Consider the following 7,308-nt stretch of genomic DNA (forward strand, 5'->3'; position numbering starts at 1 on the left):
CTTTCTTTTAATATTAGTCTCTCAACAAGCAGAAAAATAGGCTATAAGGAGGCTGAGGCAGCAATGCAAACACCCCAGGCAGACACACACTCAAATAGCTCTCTCTGAATAAAGCAAATCTGCCCCCACACACTTGTTTGTTATTGTTCTGGCTTCTCCAAGTTTTAAAGGATAAAACCCTAAAACTCAGAAGCTCAAATCAATTCCTAATGAGGGATATGTTTTCCAAATACGGCTACCAAAACCATACAAGAATAACCTGAGAATAAGAAGCTAGGGGCCGGGCACAGTGGCTCAAGCCTGTAATCCCAGCACTTTGGGAGGCCAAGGCGGGTGAATCACAAGGTCAGGAGTTCAAGACCAGCCTGACCTAGATAGTGAAAGCCCATCTCTACTAAAAAAAAAAAAAATACAAAAAAAATTAGCCAGGCTTGGTGGCGGGCGCCTGTAATCCTAGCTCTTCGGGGGGCTGAGGCAGAGAATTGCTTGAACCCGAGAGGTGGAGGTTGCAGTGAGCCTAGATCGTGCCACTGCACTCAAGCCTGGGTGACAGAGTGAGACTCTGTCTTAAAAAAAAAAAGAAAAGAAAAGAAAGAAAAAGAAGAAGCTAGGGTTAGGCAGATTTCTGAAGCATCGTTTTTTCAAAGGCTGGCTGTGCCCTCTCATCCTGAGGAGTCACCCTTGCTGGGGGCCTATGGAGCCCCAGAAGGCGAGTCAGGGGGCTCTCACATCACAGCCTCGGAGAAGTAACCAGAAGCTTGCCAATCCACAGCTCCTAAGGTAACATGCATCCGGTTCTGGTCTTTTGTTTGAAAAAGTTAAACAGAAAGGAACTGTAGATTTTCTTGCCACAATCACTCATGACGCATACAGCACTATATTACTGGCATAACATGAAAATAAAGTATCCCTTAAGCACTACACCTAACTCTAAAAAGAAAATGCCTTTCAAAACAGCTATGCTCAAATAAAGTATTCCGAGACCTCCGTAAGGACAGTCCTAGAATGAGCCAGTGCCCCTGGAGAGCCCATATTTGAACAAAATAGCACAGTTCTGGCCAGGCGTGGTGGCTTATGCCTGTAATCCCAGCACTTTGGGAGGCTGAGGTGGGTGGATCACAAGGTCAGGAGATCAAGACCATCCCAGCCAACATGGTGAAACCCCATCTCTACTAAAAATACACAAATTAACCGAGTATGGCGGCACGTGCTTGTAATCCCAGCTACTTGGGAAGCTGAGGCAGGAGAATCACTTGAACCCTGGAGGCAGAGGTTGCAGTGAGCCAAGATCGCGCCACTGCACTCCATCCTGGGCGACAGAGCTAGACTCCATCTCAAAAAAAAAAAAGGAAAAAGAAAAAAATAGCACAGTTCAAACCTTTCTCTGTGGTACTTACGTGGATTAGTTACAATTATGATGTCACTACTTTCAAAGGAACGATTAAAATTATTATTAAAAACATTTGTGACAAACAGAAATGCCCTGTAAATCATGTTACTGCACACAGGGTTATCAGGAGCTATGCACATCAATACCTTACAGCCTCTAGAAGACCAAGAACAGACACCCTAAGGCCATGACCATGGCCACTCCTGCCAACATGCCCACTGCCCAGGTCACTGTCTCGATATCACTCCTGAATGATGACTTGGTTAGCAGGCTGCTGTCCATAAAGTCCTGCATACGAGTACTGGTAGGGCACAGCATATGCCTGTCCATTAGCAGCATAGACAATTTGAGTTCCTGGCAGGCACACACCACTGTATGGCTCACAGGCCTATTCCTCAGTGGCTGGTGCAGCATAGGCTGTGTGTGGTGAAGGGGAGGAAACCACGAGTGTCTCATCAGTCATGACTGTGGAGCCCACACAGGCTGTGTTTGTCCCGGAATCTTGGAGTGTAAATTTCCAGGCCAAGCAATCACTGTGTTTTCTGCACAAAGACTAATTGCTTTCCCATCTGAGCAAACAATCTGCAGCATGCAGTCTTTTTCTATATATATATATATATCTATCACATATATAAATATATATATATTTATATATATATATATCACATATATAAATATATATATATTTATATATATATCACATATATAAATATGTGATATATATATATCACATATATAAATTATATATGATATATATCTTAATAAGAATATTATATATTATATAATCATATTTAAATATTAATATATTTAAATATGATTATATAATATATAAATATTATTTATTATGCAAAATATAATATATATTTTATACATTTTTTTTGGGGGGGACAGGGTCTCATTCTGTCACCCAGGCTGGAGTGCAGTGGCACAATCTCGGCTCAATGCGACCTCCACCTCCCAGGTTCAAGCAATTCTCCTGCCTCAGCCTCCCGAGTAGCTGGGATTACAGGTGCGTGCCACCATGACTGGCTAATTTTTGTATTTTTAGATGACACGAGGTTTCACCATGTTGGTCAGGCTGGTCTCGAACTCCTGACCTCAAGCGATCCGCCTGCCTCGACCTCCCAAAGTGCTGGGATTACAGACGTGAGCCACCACTCCCGGCAGTATGCAGTCTTTTGACTTTCCATCCAGAGGCTGACTATCCCGACATTTCCTGCCCGGTAGGGATGTTGAGGCATTCCACTTGCATGTGGGCCTTATCCTTAACACTCTGCCGAGTCTGGTCATCATAATAGGTCAGGTACCATGTGACCACAGGTCAAACCAATTCTTATTCCAGAGCTTCAACATAGCACTCTGTTGCAGCAACCAGCCACTCTTCAGGCCATCTCTTCACCCACCAGCCAGAGTGGAGAATGCAAAGACACTGCTGGGGTTCCTCAGCTCCAACTGTCACACCAATATCTATTCTTCTAATGTAATACTGCGTTTGGTTTGTGAATATTTTATCTAGAATTTTTACACCTATATCCATAAGTAAAATCAGCCTATAGTTTTACTTTTGAAATATCTTTATTGGCTTTTATAAAATGTAATGCTAGCTTTCATACAATAAATTGGGAAACAGGAAAATATTTCATAAGATAATTTGGGGTGCTTTTCATCTACTTCTAACGAATGATCCTTAAACTCTTATGAGCCAAGGAGACCTTTAAAAATTTAATGAAATCTTTGGACTTGAGCCCTAGAAAATAGTATGTGCTCACTTAAGCTTAATTTAGCATACAATTTACAGGGGTTCTTCAGATTTTACTCAGCATCACCACCCCGGCCAGTTAGAATGAGAATGAAATGACGTTTATTTTTCCATTTTCTCACTAAACCGTGAGGACCATAAGGAGAGGGACGGAGTATGTCTTAGTCACCATCCAGCACTTAATGTAGTAGGCACTGTTTAGAACCTTGATATGCTGTTTCACATAATCCTTCCAGCAACCTTTCAAGATAGGTTTATTGGCAAAGTCATCTGACATAAACCACCTTGTAAACAGCTTTCTTTCCAGTGATCAGAATGCCCCTGAGCTAGTTGAAACCACAGGTATTAAACATAAATGGGCTAATGCACCTTGAAAATAATGTAGGAGTTTGAATAGAAACTCACTTACCAGCTTAAAACTATCTGAATATGAATGAACTTTCTTCTTTTATTCCTGTGGTAGGAATTTCAGGCCCCAATGCCTGAGCCCAACAGTAAGAATCAGGACCACGTCTCCACCGCCTCTAGCCAGCCTCTAGCTGGCCTCTCTTCAGGACAGCTCTCAATGCATCCGGGCATACAGAATTCTGCACCTTCCCTATGTCATGTCTCTGTTGAGATCCCCCTGAAGAAATGCTGTTCTTCTAACTGGATGAACAGAGCCAATATGAGATAATAAAAATATGTATATTTAGTCTTAGTCCACAGTTCCTGGCACATGAGCTTCTAAGACCCATAGTATCTCTGGCATGACTAAGAGTGGTTTTTTTGGACGTGAAGACAGAAATGTCACTCGACCCAGCAATCCCATTACTGGGTATATACCCAAAGGGATATAAATAATTCTGTTATAAAGACACATGAACACATATGTTCATTGCAGCACTATTCACAATAACAAAGACATGGCATCAACCTAAATGCCCATCAATGATAGACTGAGTAAAGAAAATGTGTCACATATACACCATGGAATACTACACAGCCATAAAAAAGAATGAGATGATGTTCTTCACAGGAACATGGATGGAGCTGGAGGCCATATCCTGAGCAAACTAACACAGGAACAGAAAACTAAATACCGTATATCCTCACTTATAATTTGGAGCTAAATCATGAGAACACACAGACACATAGAGGGGAAAAACACACACTCGGGCCTATCAGAAGGTGGAAAGGTGGGAGGAGAGAGAGGATCAGGCAAAATAACTAATGGATACTAGGCTTAATACCTGGGTGATGAAATAATCTGTACAACAAAGCCCCATGACACAAGTTTACCTATGTAACAAACCTGCCCTTGTACCCCTGAACTTAAAATAAATGTTAAGGGCCGGGAGCAGTGGCTCAAGCCTGTAATGCCAGAACTTTGAGAGGCCAAGGTGGGTGGATCACTTGAGGCCAGGAGTTCGAGACCAGCCTGGCCAACATGATGAAACCCCGTATCTACTAAAAATACAAAAATTAGCTGGGTGTGTTGGCACACACCTGTAGTCCCAGCTACTCAGGAGGCTGAGGCACGAGAATCGCTTGCACCTGGGAGGCGGATGTTGCAGTGAACCAAGGTTACGCCCCTGCACTCCAGTCTGGGCAACAGAGTGAGACTCCATCTCAAACAACAACAATAACAAAAATAAATAAATAAATGTTTTTTTAAAAAAAGAGTGTCTTTCTATATGTTAATGAGATGACTGGTGACTAGTGGTTCCTAGATAGCCTCAGGATGGGAGCTGGTTGCCAGAAAGCCCAATGCATGATTACAGGATTGGAACTTTCAGTTTCACAGCCTGATCTTCAGGGAGAAGAGAGAGCCAGAGATTGAGTTCAATCACCAATGGCCAAGGATTTAATCCATCATCCTAAAAACCCCTAAACAAGGGGCTTCGGGAAGCTTTGAAATTAGTGAACTCATGGAGGTGCTGGGGGAATGGGGCACTCGTTCCCCATAGCTTGCCCTGTTTGTCTCTTCATTTGGCTGTTCTGAGTTGTATCGTTTATAACAAACCAGTAAATGTAAGTAAAGGGTTTTCCCATGTTTTTCCATCAAATTCTCAAACATGAGGAGAAGGGCATGGAAACTCCTGATTTATAGCCAGCCAATCAGAACCAAAGTGCAGGTGGCAACCCAGGACATGTGATTGGCGTCTGAAGTGAGGCCAATCTTGTGGGACTGAACCCTTAGCTATGGGACCTGCACTAACTCCAGGTGATAATTATCAGACTTGAATGGAATTGTAGATCACCCGGTTGTTTTCCGAAGAACTAGAGAACTGCTTAATGTGAGGGGAAGAAAAACAAACACATCCGGTACCAAAAGTTTTGTGAGTCAACACATTTCAGGAACCAGTGAGCTGCTGGAATAGTGCCCCCTCCATTTCCCCAGGTCACTAATGAAGTGGAGGAAAACTGCAGCCTCTTTCTCCCTTCTGTCTTTTTTCCTGCTAAGCTAAAACAGACTGGAAGCAGTCTGTTTTGAATTTGTTTTTGTCTTACTCATATCCTATGCAGCTAGCTTCTCTGTGTAAAGACCCATGCACTTAGAGGAAAAACATCTTGCTTCAACTTCCACCTATGGAACTAGAAATTTTGCTTTTAATCCAGCTAGTGCAGTAGATTTTACACTACCTATTTTTCAAATAAGATCATTGAAATTTAACATTAATTGGTCCAAGTTCACACAACATTGCAGCATCAGGGCCCAACGAGGAAGCCTGCTACAGCGGTTACTGCTTCAGGGGACCACCACTGCATCACCCCATATACAAGGTGTTCAATCATTCTCCCCACACGCATATCTTTTTCTAAATCCACCCACATCTGAGAAGTTTCTCTGGTTCAATTATTTCATTGAGGAGGCAGAGATGGCTCACCGCAGGAAGTCACACCGGAGTTGGGAAGAAGGGACAGAAACCCAAGAGTAGGAATCCTTCTCCCAAGCACACAGTGAGAACTAGGTTGGCCAGAGTTGAGTGTCATTAAGCTTTTAGTCTCCCACATATGTCTTATCAGGCCCCACAACAATTCTTTGTGGAACGTTAAGGAAGAAAAAGTCACATGATAAATAGTTGTGTCTTCCCCTTCCCTAATCTCATTTACCTACCTCCAGAAACGTGTTTCATTCTGACTGAGTAAGTCTTGGCCTAGACATTCTGTGATCTCAGACCTCCAGACTTATCAAACTGCTTTGAGATTAAGCTTGGTCTTTCTTGCCAATTATAGATTCCTTTCTCTGTTAAAACAGCCCTCTAGCTCAGAACGGAATTTCAACACCATCCCTGGACTTTCCCTTTGGGCAGGTCTAGGAGCACTCAGCAAGATGATTGGTTCAGCAACTGTGATTGTGACAATGGGTTTTCAGCGTGAATCTTTTCTAAAGGAGTAGAATTCTGAGGCACCTGTTAGGAATCATGCTTGAACTTGTGAATCTCCAAGACAGGCACTCATTTTCTCGTTTAGGCCTCTTGTGCAACTGGCCTCATTTTTTAAATTAACATATTAGTTTTTTCCCCACACCGATAGTTTCTACTCTTCCTAGAAAATGTGATGCTAAAACAGAAAAACAGTGGCAGACTTATGTCCGTGGAAGATGATAATACCTAGTTGATTATTAGTAACAATAGCAGCAAACACTTAGGTAGCACTTACTTCGTGTCAGGTACTGTTTTAAGTTCTTTCTATATATTAACTCTTTTCATCAGCACAGCAACCCTATGACGTAGGTCTAGCGTTATTCCTACTTTACACGTGGGAAAACTGAGCCACAGAGAGCTTAAGTTAATTCTCCAGCTATTAAGTGGTGGATTTGAAATCGGAGTCTTTGCCCTTAATTACCACACAATTTTGCTTCTCAGAGAGTGTATTTCTGAATAAGCTTCTGTAAGGGCAATGGTCTCAGGCTTCAGTGGAAGCCATAATTCAGACCTCAGGAGCCCTACCATTCTTCAGCAGATATGGCATGCCCCGAACATAAACACGAAAGCATGAAAAAGGCTTTTGGTCAACTACTGATTTCTGGACATCTTTGCTGTTGTCTTTTTGTGAGAAAAAAAAAAACGATGGGGGAAATGAGTATGCATGCTTGCAGCAAGACACTAATTTTGAAAAATTATTGGAAAAAGTGTGATTTTGATAAAGAAATGTAGTTGGTTATTTTCAGAAG

At 42.2% G+C, this 7,308-nt stretch overlaps 1 pseudogene; it reads right to left on the bottom strand.

The window, feature by feature from the left end:
- Nucleotides 1-1,546: 1,546 nt before the first annotated feature.
- LOC129489514 (pleckstrin homology domain-containing family B member 2-like) lies at nucleotides 1,547-2,770 on the bottom strand (annotated as a pseudogene).
- Between the last annotated feature and the right edge of the window lie 4,538 nt (nucleotides 2,771-7,308).

Source organism: Symphalangus syndactylus, chromosome 1 (genome assembly GCF_028878055.3).
Source record: "Symphalangus syndactylus isolate Jambi chromosome 1, NHGRI_mSymSyn1-v2.1_pri, whole genome shotgun sequence".
In the NCBI taxonomy this organism is placed as follows: Eukaryota; Metazoa; Chordata; class Mammalia; order Primates; family Hylobatidae; genus Symphalangus; species Symphalangus syndactylus.